This window comes from Marmota monax, unplaced genomic scaffold (assembly GCF_021218885.2).
Source record: "Marmota monax isolate L192 unplaced genomic scaffold, Marmota_monax_Labrador192_F-V1.1 WCK01_AAM20220418_F8-fsc00020, whole genome shotgun sequence".
In the NCBI taxonomy this organism is placed as follows: domain Eukaryota; kingdom Metazoa; phylum Chordata; class Mammalia; order Rodentia; family Sciuridae; genus Marmota; species Marmota monax.
In genome coordinates, this window is record NW_026692912.1 from 3,701,420 (window position 1) to 3,717,736 (window position 16,317).

Here is a 16,317-nt window from a genome sequence, read left to right on the forward strand (position 1 = left end):
ATGAACAACTATGCCAATAAATTTAGCAACTTGGATGATACGGACGAATTCTTCAAAAAACACATTTTTTGACCCAAAGTTGCTTATAGTCTGTTTCGAGAGAATAACACACTATGATAAGGCTGGGGTGTAGCTCAGTGATAGAGTGCTTGCCCAGCATGCGCAAGGCCCTGGGTTCACGCCCCAAAACCACAAACAATAACAATTTTTTAAAATACACTGTGAGAATTCTAGTTTTCGTGTGCCTGAACAACTCCAAGTAGAAAACTCATAATAAACAAAGACATAGGAAAAGACAGAACAAAACAGAGACTTCTCTATTATTGGAACAGGAAAAATCAGAGTTTTCTCTTGGATAAAGAATTGAAAATCAGAGAAGGATTTTAAGCTGTGGTCATGTATATTTGTTTTAGGTGAACTGTTCTGACAGTTGTGAGGGGAAAGAATTCGAGAAGAAAGACCGCAGAAATGGAAATTAGGAAACTCCACATAGTTGAGTGAAAGATGATGAGGATCTGAACTACCAGGGTGATAGTAAGATCTGAGAGGAGAATAAAATCTGAGAAATATTAGGAGGCAGAATCAGCAGAACTTGGTGACTGACCAATAATGGGAAGGATGAAGGAGGAGGATAGAAAGTCTGTTGTTTCTGGCTTGGGAGAGAAGTGGTCATGGATTCTGGGAACGTGGAAGGAACAGGCAGGTGGTTAGTGGCAAGGAAGGTAAGTTAAATTTAAAGATTTTAGACTTGAGGTACCTATAGGAAATCAAGGTCAGGGGTGTTAAGCAAGCATTTGGATGCAGGCACTTGAAGCAATGGGGGGAAGTCAGCACTAAAATAATGTACCACATGGGTAGATCTCTAACCTACAAAAAAATACAAGTGGCCAAGCACAGAAACTGGGATAGAAGCTCAGGAAAAGTTTTATGATTTTAGAATAATACAGTTCATAAGTACGTACAAGCATGCACAAAAGTATTAAGCAACATCCTATATCAAAAAATTAGAAACAATCCAAATATCAAAGAAAAGTAGAATGGCAGACTTTTAAAATTATGTTTAGGAAGAATCTAATGTAGAAATGCTTATGATAAAGTGTTAAATGTGTTCCTATCTTTAAAAACTATGTACAAAATGTGTGCATATATATAGTATTATTACATATTATGAAGGCATAGCAATGTCTGGGGGAAAAGGATATGGAAGTGTCAGGCCACTGACAGGCAGCCCTGTTAATGCCCGATTTAGCCCCCCCCCCCTGCAGCCCCGCCCCCTGGCTGCAGCCCCGCCCCCTGCCCTCTAGCTGCAGCCCCTCCCAGAGTGTGCACTGGGCGGAGCCGCCACCTAGAGATTCTGCGCACCTGCCCCTTCCTAGTTTCCCCAAACGGTTATTGACCGTTAACTAGGCGGGAGGCACAGGCCAGTAGCAAGGTAGAAGGTCCCTGTCCTCAGGGAAGAGACGCCAGAGGAATGACCCAGCGTGATGACACGGTGCAGCTGGAGGCGCGGTGGAAAGAACCAGGGACCAGCCCCTTCCTGGGAGGGTCAAGGACGGCCTTTCAGGGTGGCTCTTCCACGTTGTGGAGAGGAAGGAGGAGAGGGGGCAGGATGGAGCCAGTTTTGAAGATTTGATGACTTGCAAACCCTTCTGAAGGCACGTGTTTCGGAAGTGACCAGTACAGCAGATCTGAGGGGTGGGGAAGGGAGAAGTTGGGAAAAGGCTTGATAGACTTTGAGTCGGATGGGAGGCAGCAGACTGAAGGACCCCGATGGAAGCGCCACAGGGCGGGGACTTGTCCCCCTATCTGGGTATTCCCAGGGCTCGAAACAGTGACTAGCATCGTTTACCCAAAGACTCTGATTTCACCAGAAGGTAGACAATACACAGTCAACTTAGATTTTTTTCAGGTGACTTTCTGCCCTTGACCTTGTGTCCTGGAACAGAGCCACTGAATCAGTTCCCAGTTTACTGGGAAAAAGTCTCTTGTGTCTAGGGCAAAAACTAGGGGTCTTGTTCACTAGGTGGTCAGCTAAGTCCCTGGTCTGGGGGCAGACTCTGACTTTGTTGAAGGTCCCTAAACTTGCGCTCCTCCTTGATAGACCTGTGCTTTAGATCTCCTAAGGGGGACCCTCAGCTTGAGCTACATTCTTATTCTGGCTTCTTCTTTTTTTTTTTTAAGGGCCTGAAGCTTAGGGACATAGGGATTCCACCAACCCAGGCTGCTCCAGAGCTGGGGATTCCTTGGCCTTGACTATTTCCCCAGATTGTTCCACTCCTGAAAGAATTCCGAAAGATGCTGCTGTCCCTCTTTGGTGAGCGCCCTCACTCTGAAACTTTCCCCAAGGACTGGGACTAGGCCCTCAAAGTGGGGCAAGGTTTGGGTCTGAGTTAACAGCAGGGTGTTTCTCTGAGCTGCACTTGGATTGGGGGCGGGGAATTTAAAGATGGAATAAGAGAAATGGGGAGTGTATGGTGGGAGGAGAGGGATATGTATCAAAGATGGTTGGTGTTTTAGTCGGCTTTCACTTCTGGGACTAAACGATCCGACCAAAACAATCTTAAGGGAGGAAAAGTTTATTTAAGGGTTCACAGTTTCAGAGGTCTCAGTCCAGAGACAGCCAGCTCCATTCCTCAGGGCTCAAGGTGAGGTAGAACATCTTGGTGGAAGACTGTGGTGGAGGAAAGCAGCTCACATGATAATCAAGAAGCAGAGAGAGACTTCACTCACCAGATACAAAATATATACCCAAAAGGCATGCCCCCAATGCTCCCCTCCTCCAGCCATACCTTACTCACCTTCAGTTAACACTCAGTTAATTCTGTCAGGGAATTAATTCACTAATTGGGTTAAGGCTTTCATAACCTAATTATTTACCCTATAAACCTTGCATTGTCTCACATGTGAGCTTTTGGGGGGACACCTCACATCCAAACCATTAGCAGTTGGGAACATAATATCATGGAACAGAAGGATAGCCAGCCGGAACTCCTGGGCACAGCGGGGAACCTCAGAAGACCTAGCTCCATTTCTGCCATAGGGTCTCCCAGGGTTCAGGGATTTGGAAGCCTCTAAGGACTATGCAGCTATTATGAGGGTTGACCTTCATATCTCCAGAAGGGTTGGTGGTGGGTGGTGCTCAATGCTACCTGATGCTAAGGGAGTCACAGAATTGAGTTGGGAGAAGGTCCTGTGTTGCTTTATAAATGACCTTACCGACCTACTCCTCCCAAACCTGGAAACCCACACTCTGCACCTTCCAGACAGGCTGCAAGCTTCCAGACGGCAGAGCTGAGAAAGGAGCATCTACACATTTCCACCCCAAGGACAGAGAGGAAAACACTCCAGCAGGAGAGCACAGTACCAGAAGGTAGGGAGAAAGGAGTTCTGGCAGATGACTGCCATCAGGGAGCAGGTCTCAAGGGGCAAGGCTTTTGAGCAATGGATGCCCGAGATTATTGGAAGAAAGGAAGCCACAGGAAGCAGGGGTGATCTGAAATTCAGTTCTCTGGGACATGTTCCATTGGATTGAAATCAAGCCAAAAGGAGACTATTTTAAGGTGGAGCCTGGTAAAGGTGGGGGTGACAGATGAATCAGTAGATCCATGGGCTGAATGAGAGATTGAGAGAGTTGTAACCAAGGAAAGGGTCATGTGCTGAGGGTGGGGTCTATTCAGAAGGAGGGTCTAGTATCTAAGTATGTTCTCAGAGGATTGAAAGGGCCAATGGTGAGGGAAAAGACAGTCCTTAAATTTGGGGGTCTCTAGAAGCAAAAAGCAGTCAACTGCCCAGGGTTAAGGCTGACTTAGGGACTTTGGAGGATGGGGTGGAGGCACAGGGGACCTTTGGTTGGAACATGAGCAAGCAGCTTAGTGGGAATGAGAGAAGTGAAAGATCAGGAGTGACATGAGCCAGTGGGACTCTCACCACAGAGGGGATGAGGCCAGCCTGGGAGGGGAAAAGAGATGAGGGAGAATGTGGGCACCAGCGGAAGTCAGAAGGCCAGTGACAGGGGTGAATGGCATAGTAGGAGTGGGACACCCTTTTGAAGGGCAGAGTACAGTAAGAAGAAAGCAGTCTGCAGAGCAGAGAGGAGCAAAGGAAGAGCAGGGGTGGAGCCACAGTGGAGAGCCCTGGGGAGAGAGTGACAGCTGACCAGAGGTAGAAAGGTCTCAGACAGAGGGGTTGTGGGGACAGGGATAAAGGTGGCAGGCACAGCTGAGAAGCCAACATGGACTCAGAGGAAGCTGCCCCTTTCCCAGAAGATCACTTGCCATGGTCCCGCTTACACATGCCAGCATGGATCTTCACTCAGTTCCAAAGCTGCTTGATCAGGGAGCCTGCCCAAGTGGCTGCAGGCTTCAGCCAGGAGCCAAGAGCCTGGTGATGATAGGGGCACCTGCGGCATGCAGGCCCTTCCCATGAGTCCACATCTTTAGACTTCCTAAGATTCTTTCTCTCTCACCCCAAGGCTTTCTTTCCATTCAGTTCCTTATGGGTACCTCCTTCAGGAACAATCCCAGGCTGCACTGGAGTCCTAAAATCATTCAGCTCACTTCAAGAAGAGGGCAACGGGAAAGAAAGAGATTAATTACTTCCAGAAAAGGTCCCATGCCACCAGAGCTTCCATCTAGCTAGCTAACAAAGCAAAAGACTGGTTCAGATGTTGAGAGAATGAACATTGGTTTATCCCACTGTGATGGTCATCAGACTGGAAAGCAGATGTAGTTGAAACCAGAAGCAAATTAACAGAGTAGTATTTCTCCCAGGGAAACACCATGAGGGTCCTACTGACTCTCTGTGGCAGACTACTACCTTAGTACTGAGAAATCCTGTTTTTAAAATCACGGTTTATCAAGAACCTAGTTTTTAAAATCATTTCAGTAAGAACAAAACATCCTGCTCTTGGCTGCAAGATCTAATTCACTTGGACGAAGAGAAGCAAGATTGGTTTCCAGCAACAGATTTAGATAAGGGGCTTTTAGACATAAGGATCCACATCAGTTTATAGTTTCTAAGAAGAAGAGAGACTCATGTCCTCCTGGCCATTGGAACTGCTGCCATCCCCTGACACACAGCTCTGCTTTGCTTCAACCTATCAAGATACCATTTCATCTAATTTTTACCCAAGTACCAAAATCAAGTCATAACCTTTCCCTTTCTTGATGACACACCCCTGTGGCTTCCCTGCTGTGCAGACCTTCCTCACTGCAATAGGCCAACCAGACTGGCTTTGTCAGACTAAAAGTTTGCTCCTGCTGAACTGAAGCTGATTAGATTAGGGCACTGAGGATTCCCTTGAGATTTGGTCAAGAGCATTAAGACCATAGATTGGCCTGCTTGCCTTGACTTGGTAGCATTATGCACCTCTGAGCCTCCTCAATTCTCAAGATCTTCAGAGTTTAGATTTGTCTTTGTGTGGTTTTGCACGGAATCTAGACCCTGGTTGATTATGTCCTCGACCCTTCAGTGTTAGGTTCAGTATGTCTCTGGGAATTTTTGGTTTCTGATCAGACATTGCATCTCCTGGTGAAATATGGCTTTCCACACTCTCTCTGGCCTTCTTTTTATCCATGAGAACTTTCCCTAGTCTTTTCTGGAGTGAGAAATCTTTGAGAAAGATCTCACTATACATCATTCCATGCCAGGTGACTACTGATTTCTCAGGTCAACAAGTAGAGGCAGCTTGACCTTGGCACTGAGGGCTTGAAATATAAGTCATATTTTACCTTGGGTCAACAGGCAAGCCATCTCCTGGGCTCGACTGCTAAGCAGCTTTGTGCTGTCTTCTGGCATAACAGATCACAGTTACATTGGCCACTTGAGGAACTTGGACATGAAGAAGAATGTTCATTGGGAAGTACTTGTGCAAAAAGGAAAAAGACGGCCTTAGAGGAGATCATATATCTGGTCTGCCTAAAAGAGAGATGGCTGGGATTCCACCTAGATCCCCTCCCTGGCCATCCTGGGGGATATTCTACTTGGCAGGGCTTGTTGAGGTTGGGGCCACTGCTGGGAATTCTTGGTTTCTGATCAGACATTGCATCTCCTGGTGAAAGCTACTTTTATTTTTGTATCTGTGTATATATGAAAAGAGTTTCCTGCCCTGGAAATTTCTCTCTCCTCCCTATGAAGGGAAGAAAATCTTTTACCGGGATAATTTCATATTTGTTAAGAGCCACTGCTCTGACTTTGTTATTTCTGTACCTTTGCCCTTCTCCTCACTTGGGAAATTTTAAATATTAATTGCTGACAAATTATTGTTCACACTTAAGTGGTTCAAAATGTCTTAAAAAATTAAATTGGGCTGAGGTTATGACTCAGTGGTAGAGCGCTTGCATAGCATGTGTGAGGCACTGAGTTTGATTCTCAGCACCACAACTAAATATTTTTTAAAAAATAAACTATTTCTTTTGCATTAAAAAGTGTGGACAAATGAATTTAAATAATATCCTTCATTACTATAATTATGAAAGAAAATATCTTAATTTTAACGTAGGAGTTTTTAAATATGATTTTAAGATTTAACATTTGTCTCAAGAATACAAAGTTTATAAAATATGTTTTTTAAAAGTACCTTGTGGACTGGGGTTGTGGCTCAGTGGTAGAGTGCTTATCTCTCACCCCTCTCAAGTATGAGGCCCTGGGTTCGATCCTCAGCACCACATAAAAATAATAAACAAAGATATTGTGTCCATCTACAACTAAAACATTTTTTTAAAAAGTACCTTGTAATATTTCTGATTATTTTAGACAAATTGCACTGAATTAGTAAACATGTTGATTAAAGAACTCTCTCTATCGCCTTTGTTTTATTATAACAATTAATGCTAAGACAATAGTCTATATGCAGACTGTTTTAACCTTCTTAAAATTTAAGAAAAAACAATCCTTGTTAGACCAGAATTTTTAAGATTACAAAATATAAAATTTTGCTTAAGTTAAATCATAGGCTAGCTGTCTTTTAAAAGGTCTAGTAAAATTCTTACATCATCCAAAATTTCCAGATACTTAAAATTTTAAAACCCTAGAAAACAGAGTTACTTGATATATATTTGAATATAAGGACAGTTTCTGACCTAAATACACACACACACACACACACACACACTATATGGAATATAGTATACATACCATTTAGTATTAGTGTGTATGTGCAGATATATACACTATAATATACATTTAGTTTTAATTTATCCTCATTATATACACTATATAAGGCCCATAGACTTACAGAAACTGTAAATGCCCTTGGGTACTGTATTCGTTCTATCTCCTGAAAATGTAAAAGGTACTCTAAAATGTGCACTCATAAAACTTAGCTAGGCAGATCTTGGTTTCTTGACTTTTAATTTTCCCTGTGTCTAGAGAAAAAAAAAAGTGGATGCCTTAACTGATTGTGGTGATTGATAAAAATGATTAGGACTATGCTTAATAGAACAATTATAGAAAAGTATGAATGTGTAAGCAGGATAATAAATGTAATCTGTTAAGGAATTATTCCTTTATTAAAATGGCAATTCAGTGTAATATGTACATTTGTTTTAATACCCAAAGATAAATTATATCCTATACTGTAATTTTACTATATGTGTATTTGTTAATTTTTTCTCTTGATATAAAGGTATATTAATGTTAATTTTTAAAATTACATAAATGGAGAAAAAGACACATTCAATGTTCTATTCTGTGTAAGTGGATTTATTCACAGAAAAAGGATTTATTTTTACACATGTTCCTCAGATGATACACCAAAAACAAAAAAAATAGTGTTTACTTTCCATAAAATTACCAAGTTATTTTGTGTACAGATAACAGTTTTCTTTTGAATCATCAGAATATTCTATTTACTCTCTGTCCTTCTGGTAATGAGTAATTCTTACACAGTTTTTTTTTTTTAATTTTTTAAGCTACTGGATCAGACATCAGAAGGACGGTGGTTGAATCTCCACAAGAAGGGCTTTACCAGGTACTATTAACAACTAACACAGCAGGAAGCCCCTGCCTTCAAGATCAAGACAGGAGCCGACCACCATCCCTGGAAGTCTCGTCACAGAGGAGGCCAAGGAATCATTCCACAGCAACTGATCTCAGAAGAGGCACCTTCCACCAAGACCATCAGAACCAAGTTGGTGATTTCATAAAGGGTACAGCTTCCCCCAAGAGCCATCAGACAAGATGGCCAGAGACACCAATTGGCCTGCTTTCACTTGCATGGGCTTTTTCTTTCTTCCTGGCCAAGTGAAGCTTTAAATTGTTGACACTTCTCTATTAACCGATACCTCCTAGGTCTTTATCCTTAATTATGTTTTTATGCAGCCTTAGACACTCCAGGTTTGAATCCAACACAAGGCTACAATTTGCTCATGATTTAGCTAAAGCTTGCCATGATACTGTCTGTTGAGCTTGTACTTAATTTCCTCTGGGTGCCGCCCAGCTTCCTTAGCTACCAATCTCTTGGAATTAATCAGCTAATTTCCTACGTAATAGGACTCAGCCAAGAAATAATTTTGAGATGACAAATGCTGTAACAGACCACACAACTCTGAAACCCCCATTACATCATATAGAAAGAAGGTTTCTGTTTTAAGCAGAACAATGCTCAGAAACCTTTTTGAAATTGGGCTTTTCCAACCAACTTTTCACAAAAGGAAAGCCAGTGATGGAGGAGAGCGTGATACTGAGATATTTTCAGAAAACAGGAACCAAGAAGAGGACAAGAACCAGTAAGAATCCAGTGAGGGAAGATGAGCCTCATAGGGTACTCGACAGAGAGGCAGTGAGCCTCTCTGGACAGGGGTCTACAGTGTCCCCGAGTCAATAGATGGTCTGGAACTTGGGCCTCTGTGGAATCTGGTGGGAAGGTAGAATTGTTGGCAACCATGGAACTCCAAGGTAGCAGCATTTCTCCCATGCTCCCAAACAACAGAATGTCAGCTTCCATGGCCACCATGTTTCCCAGCTCACAGCAGGACTCTTGCCCCCAATGACCAAAACAGGGATCCTGTTCAAAGAACAAGCAGGAATTATGAGAGCTGGGACAGGGGACTATGGCAGAACAGTGCTGCTCATCCTCCTCCCAAGGCTTTCTTCCACACTCCCTACCCTATGGCGCTCCCTTCCAAGGTCAACCCCAGGCTGCCCTGAAACTGAGTAGCCATCCTGGAAAAAGGGACACAGGAAAGCATCAGGAGAGCTTGTCCTTTGAGACCTCAGATTCTTTTGGTTAATCTCTCCAATCAGAGAAACAAAGAGCATAGGTGATATGTGGTGAAGAGAGGAGCAAAGCAGTATTCTTGCAGGCTTAATGGGAGAGTAGAACCTACAAACATCAAAATCACCCTTTAAGATAAAATGGTTCGTGACAAAAATAGTAAGGCCTTTCGCAGACATTATCTTGGGTGACTCTCACAACAACCCTGTGAGGTATGGAAGCCAGGTATCACCTCAGGAGCAGCCTGAATGTTGGGGAAGTTAAACAGTTTATCCAAAATCAGGACCTGGAAGTTCTGCCCTCAAAAACAATAGTAATTCCAATATACCTCACACCACCCACTAGTGGGCGAGACTCAAGGCCCAGCCATCGTTTTTCATCTGGATGGGTGGGTGGAACAGGCTTCCTGTAGGCCTCCCCTTTGAGAGCTCTGTTTCTAATGGGAACTTGCTCTGGGAAATGATGACCTCAGAGATTGTATATCTGGGCCCTCATGGAAAAGTGAGATCAAGGTTACTGGATAAAACCTTAGCCCCTGGTGCTATACCTTGATTCCTCTTCTTGACTGTACTGATCTCGAGAGTCTAGAATGAATGGCTGGAACCCAGTTTTTACTCTCCTCTTTCTAAGCAAGCCGTAGGCATTCACTATTTGTGAACAATCTGATTTACTACATTGAATGAATAGAGCTTTGTGGTTCATCCCCATTATTCACTTTACAGTGGATACAAATATTTTCCTTTATTCCTAATTTGCAAATTTCAAGAAGGGTTTTCCGTATGTCATGTTCAACTGATATTCTTAAGTTCCTACCCTCCTCTGATGTAGGCACGGATTCCCAGAACTACAGGAGCCAGTGTACTCCACTACCTGGGCCTCTGCCCCCGATGACAGAGCTTGGGCCCCAGTATCTGATTTGAGGCTTTCAAAGGTTCTGAGTGTTGTTATTCCCATCAGCCCCCAAATAAGGGAAAGCCTTGGACTAGAGACATCTATGATGGGGCCATGGTTGATGAACAAGAGGCGAGGGCTCTGCTGTACTTCTTAATAATCCAGTCCATGGCCAGTGAATCCTGTGACCAGGGTTTTATCCTGGACCCCTCTACCACACCCAGACAGAGGGTCTGTGACTTCAAATATAAATCCCAGCTCCCACTCCTGCCCCTCCTCTGTTTCCCTTGAGGCTATGCTAACCTTTCCTGACAGTTTGCATCCCGGGTGGGCCTTGTGTCCCACATATCTGATTTTAGAAAAGTGGGAGGAGTCTGTGAAAAGGAAGAAGTCAGCCTCCGCTGAGGTCTGGCCCTTGGTTCCTCTTCCAGATTGCCGTATCTGTTTTTTCAAAGTGTCAGTTTTATGTTGTTTCCTCTGTAAATAGAGGAACAACAAAAGAACCCCCATACACTACAGTGTAGCTGAAACTAGTGCCCCAAGACTTGCTGAGATGCATCTGAGCAGAGTTTATCTGAAGCATGCGAGTGCCTCACATAACTGGGTGCACGAGTTCTAGAACCACATCCTGGAGCCATAGCACAGTGACAGTATTCCTCAGGGTAACAGAGTCCCTGAACAGGAAGGTGAACCCACAGTCCCCCTCACAGCATCCAACCTGGCAGATCCTGCCACTCCTCCTAGGCATTCCAGATCCTTCCATTCTTCTCTGGATCTTACTATTTTCCGATTTCATCCTTTCATCAAATCATAAGTATACAGTAGTGCAATTTTCCCTTTACTCCACCTACAACCCAGATATTAGTTGGGTTGTCCTTTACCCTCTTGGTCATCTCAGCTCAGACCCTACCCTGTAAAGGTAGAGTTTTTGATAGTCTGGATTCTCCCAAGAATTTCTGCTAATTCCTAGGGATTTACATTTTCAGAATTTGCTCTGTCCTCGACTCCAGCTTCTCACCTTACATCAGTCCAGAAGATACAGCCCCACTTCACATTCACCCCCAAAGAGTTCACTTCCAGAGAAAGCACTAGTGAACAATACAGCCACTAGAGAAGACACTATAAAGCTGGTGACGAGGGCGAGAGACAGGCCCTGCCCCCCCAGTCCAGCAAAGGACGTCAAAACCCCCCAACTGCTGATTTACGCACTCAACTGTTTCCTCACCAAAACAGCCCTTGGCCCAGGGCACCTGATCCTTTCCTACTGTATGATGAGGCTTTGCCAGAACTGGCACAAAAACTAGGCTTCAACTTGTGCTATTCCCCTCCGTCTATTTTGGCTAGATCCTTCTCCGATGCTGCCTAGCCCCCAGGTGTAGATCAGTGCTCCATTGCAGCCTGTACTTGTGTGGCTTGTTCTGCTTTTCCCATTAAGCTAAAAGCCCTGAGAGAGAAGTGTCAGTCATGCCATTCAGCACTACACCCAGTTCCTAGCTCAGAACTTAACATGCTAGTCATACACTATGCATTTGGGATGTTTGGATGGTTGAATGGATGGACAGGTGAGTTCATTTGAGATGACTGTGGGGCATCCAGGTGAAGCCTTCCAGTAAAGAGATCTATGGACATGGAGTTCAGAAGAGAGGGCTGGACTGGAGATGAGTCAAGTTCAGCCATGTACATATCAGTGGCTTTCTCCTTGGAAATGTCCCATTGATAAAGTACTTGAATGTCAGGAGTACTGTGCCAGACCCTAGTTTCAAGGGTCTTGATCTTCATCCCCTGAGATAACCATCCCAGCCCCTGGTATTCCTGGTCCTGAGCTTACTACAAGCCACTTTATTGTAACATTTTCCTTGAGGTCATTATCCCTACTGTACAGGGGAAGAAGTGGGGGACATGAGGTTTCCTTCACAGTGATTCACAAGGATCATAATCAGTGTGAGGGAAGCTATGAACTGGCTACTCACCCTGTGTTCCGCCCTCTGCTGGAACTACACTTGTCAGTAACCAGTAGCTACATGTAATTATTCAACATGAAATAATTACTTAAAATTCAGTTCCTGAAATTGGACTAGTCACATTCAAATGCTCAGTGGTCACATTTGCTTAGAGGCTACTGTACTGGACAGTGCACATAGAGGCCATTTCCCTCAGCATAGAAAGTTCTATTGGATGGTGTGGACCTTGAATGCCTTCCTGTAAGGCAGAGCTTACAAAGCCCAAGCTGTGCTTCCCACAGTCGTTGCAGGCTTACCTACTCAACAGACTTGTATGAGTTTGATGAGGCTGAATGAGTGGGGGTGGCTCTTCTGCAGCTTCCTGGGTGTACAGCTGCGACATTGGCATTGGACTGGCCATCATGGGCAGCCACTTCCCAGTTCTCATTTCTTTATCTCTGGTCAGAACTACATTGAAAGGTTCTTGAACTAATACTTTCATGTGGCCCCAAAGGAGGTAGCTTTTCTGGTGGGCCATTCCTGGTGAGCCATTTCTGTGCTATTCTACAGTCACCCCTGGACACCAGAGCCACAGCCAGCTCTCCCACCACACTCTTGGTAAGCAAAGTGTGTTAGGATTTCATGTGTTAAAATGTCTTCCTGCTTAAAATAGGCAGAACAGATTCTGTCTTCTGAACCAAATTCTCACTGGTGTGGTGCAGAGAAGACTTAACAACATAGCCCTTATATTTCCAGATCATTCCCCCAAGTTCCAAACTCTGTAAATACAGTCCTGTCTCCTAGCAATTGGACTGGGTAGCCAAGCAGCCAGCACCTTTTGAACTTGTTTCTCCACCTTATTGTCCTTCAAGATATTGTTTATGCCTTACGGTATTAAACTGAATCTGTCTGCAAGAAGTAAATGTAGTCAATAAAATAACCTAATTTCCTGGACTAATCCAAGCATGTTTGTGGATCACAGATGCACTGTAATAAAATGCACGGTGTAGAGTACAACTCTGTCAAAGTCCACTGTTGTGAGTGGGGTGAATTTTCTCAGATAAGAATCCAGTCAGTGTAAATCAGTTCAGTCACATCGCTTATTTCTTCCTACATGTAATGAGCTATACTGAGGGGTTAGAGGATTTGGCTGAAATGTAGAGGAGGTGGCAGTCTGAGACCTGGTATGTAGCAACTCAAAGGCAAGGGAGGCCAGAGCACAGGTGACATGAGCAGGGGACATCTGGACATTGGAGAATCATAATGTCTACCATGACTCTTTCCTTGATCTTTGTACCCAGGCCTGAGACTATAAGTCAAGAGAGGTGTCTTGAGAACTAGCCTGGACATGTGTCACCATGATTCAACAATGATTCTGTGGAATCGTGTTGATTCTCTGGCATGGCCAGAGTTCCAAAGAACAGTAATATAAACTGGTCATTTATAAATCAGGTACATTCTGAAATAGTTTCTGCTAACCTCTTCCTGTATGAAACAACCATGTCCCTTTTATTTATAAGATTAAAATGTTAAAAGCACCTGGCATAGTCAGCACCTGCTCAGATGTGTCCTTACCTGTTGGGAGGGGCACCATGCTGTAAAGCACAGAGCCTGGACTCCAGGGTTGCAGAGACCCAAGGTCAAATCATGGGCCCATCATTTATTAGTTCAGTGATATGGAGTGCATAGCCTCCCCACTATAAATCTCAATTTTCTGAACCAAAGTTGGAATAAAACGCTGTTCGTAGAATTTTCATGGTTATATGAAAAAGTCAAGTTGTTTACTAAGGAAATTTTCAGAAAAGGAAAAGAGGGAATAGTTCTACAGAGAACTTAGCACCCCGTCCCTTAATTTGCCAAAAGTAAGGGACTTTACCTGCTCTGCCCTAGGATCCTTGGTATTGTGCTAAAAATACCATCTACTTCCTGTTGTTTGTGACAAATCAGAGTAAATTTCTAATTCCAAAAGTCTTCAAAACTTCTTATAGTCTAAAGAAGGCCTCCATAACTACTTAGTCTAAAGAAGATGGAGGCTTGTTTTTCTGTCACTAATGGTCCTGAGGACCAGGTTGGCACTCTGTCTCCACACAGTCATTGAGGAACCCAGTTTCCTTCCATCCTATTGCCAGGCCAAGGCATCACCCTTGTCTGCCTGATCAAGGCTGGGTCACAGGCACATTCATGTTTCAGCTCAAGAGAAGAGGAAAGAGAGCTGCTCCAATACCAGGAATTTCTTTTATTTGAAGGTGACCCAGCAGTTGCACATAGTACTTCATGCACATCACATTGACCTCAGTGTCATGTGCCACCCATGGCTGCAAGGGAGGACAGTAAATGCAGCCAGCTGGACATCCATCAGAAAATCCATTACTGGACAGGGGAAGGTTTTACTGGACAGCTGTCAGTCTCAACTATGGCCACCTTCCTGCTTGACCCACCTTCTTGTCCTAGCTCTGACCTTTGCCATCAGTTTGGGTCTGTTTTGCCATTACATCTCATGATGAAACAGGATTGGCCATTTAGGCTCTTAACATTGAAGTAAAGAGTGGGGCCCAAAGAAAAATTCCTGGGAGCTTAGGTAAGAACTCACCTGAAATTTGGCTGTCTTCTAGAAAGGCAGTTTTGATAGGTGAGGGCTTTCCTCCCCAGGATTGTGAGAGGCCCTGGCATGGCTTACTGGGGGATCACTGGAGGGGACTCAGACTTGCTCTTTGTAGGGGGAGGACAATCACATTTTTCCTGCAAAGGATGTGCTCCCACCAAGTAACTGGAACCTGCAGCAAGTCTGTTCCCTGTGAGTGTTTTTAAAGAACACACAGTGCAAAGCTTCTGGGTGTTCTGCACCATGCAGAACTGAACTAGAATCTCCAATGGTGTGGAGAGTGCGAGACCAAAAACCAGAACATCTTGATGCTCTTGCTCCTGTACTTACCAGCTGTGTGACCTTGACAGGTTGTCTCCCAGCCCTGGTCTTTGTCCCAGGTTCCTGACAATGCAGCTTGAAATCTCTGGAGTGCTAGGAATACCTTCCGTACACTGGATGACTGTTTGGGGGGCCCTAGATAGCTTCAGAATGGAGCCTGGTTTACAGACCAAGACATGATTCCCATCACTCCTGACCCCCAGGGAGAGGAGAGAAGCTGGACATTGACTTAACCACCAACGGCCAATGATTTGATCAGTCAGGCTTAAGTAATGAAGTATCAATCAAAATTCCTATATGATGACGGGTGTGTTAGCTGTTCATCACTGTGACAAAAATACCTGACAAAAACAACTTACATGGAGGGAAAGTTTATATTTGGCTCACAGTTTCAGGAATTTCGTCCATGGTGAGCTGATTCCATTGCTTTGGGTCCAAGGTGAGGCAGACCAACATAATGGAAGGGCATGGCGGAGGAGGCTGGAAAGCAGAGAGGCTCACCCCCAGTGACCCTCCTCCTGCCCACCCCACCTGCCTCCAGTTGCCATCCAGTCAGTCCATTCACCTCCCAACATTCTTAATGCAAGAATATTTTGGGGGATACTCATATCCAGACCCTAACAATGGGGTGCAGAGAGCTTGAGTTGATGAACACATGTAGGCTCAGGGAGAGTAGCATGCGTAGAGAGGGCAGGACACTCTATACCCTGCTCCCATACCTTGTCCTCTGTATCTTTCCCTCTGGCTGTTTCTGCATAATAAACTGGTAATAAACAGTAAGAAAAGCACAGTCCTGATTTTATGAGTCATTATAATGAATTATCAAATCTGAATCAGGGGTCATGGAACTGCTGGTTCATTTATGGTCACAAAAGCTCAAGAAGAGATCTGGGACTTGCAACTGGCCTCTGGAGTGAGAGGAAGTTTCGTGGGACTGAGTCCTTAATCTCTGGTGGCTGTGCTAACTCCAGGGAGTTAGTATCTCAATTGGATTGGATTAGGACACCCAGCTGGTGCCCAGGAATAGGAGAATTAGTTGATGTGAGGAAAAATTTCACACATTTAGTGTCAGGAGTTTCACGAGTAGAAGCAGTTCATTTCCATGACCTCCTCTCCTGTTTCTTGTTTGGAATATTTCAGCAGTGACTTTAGGGGAAAGACAGTTCCTCCCTTCTCATTCTGTTTCTTCCATGTCCATTACCAAATGTGGGAAAACCAAAGGTCTCCAAAGCTCCCTCCATCTGCCGGAATAGCAGTTGGCAATGCAAGAACAAGGGTGAAGTAAAGTTCAAATGCACTTCCTGGGGACCAGAATCCTGAGCTGGCATTTTGAACCATTCTCAGGTGTC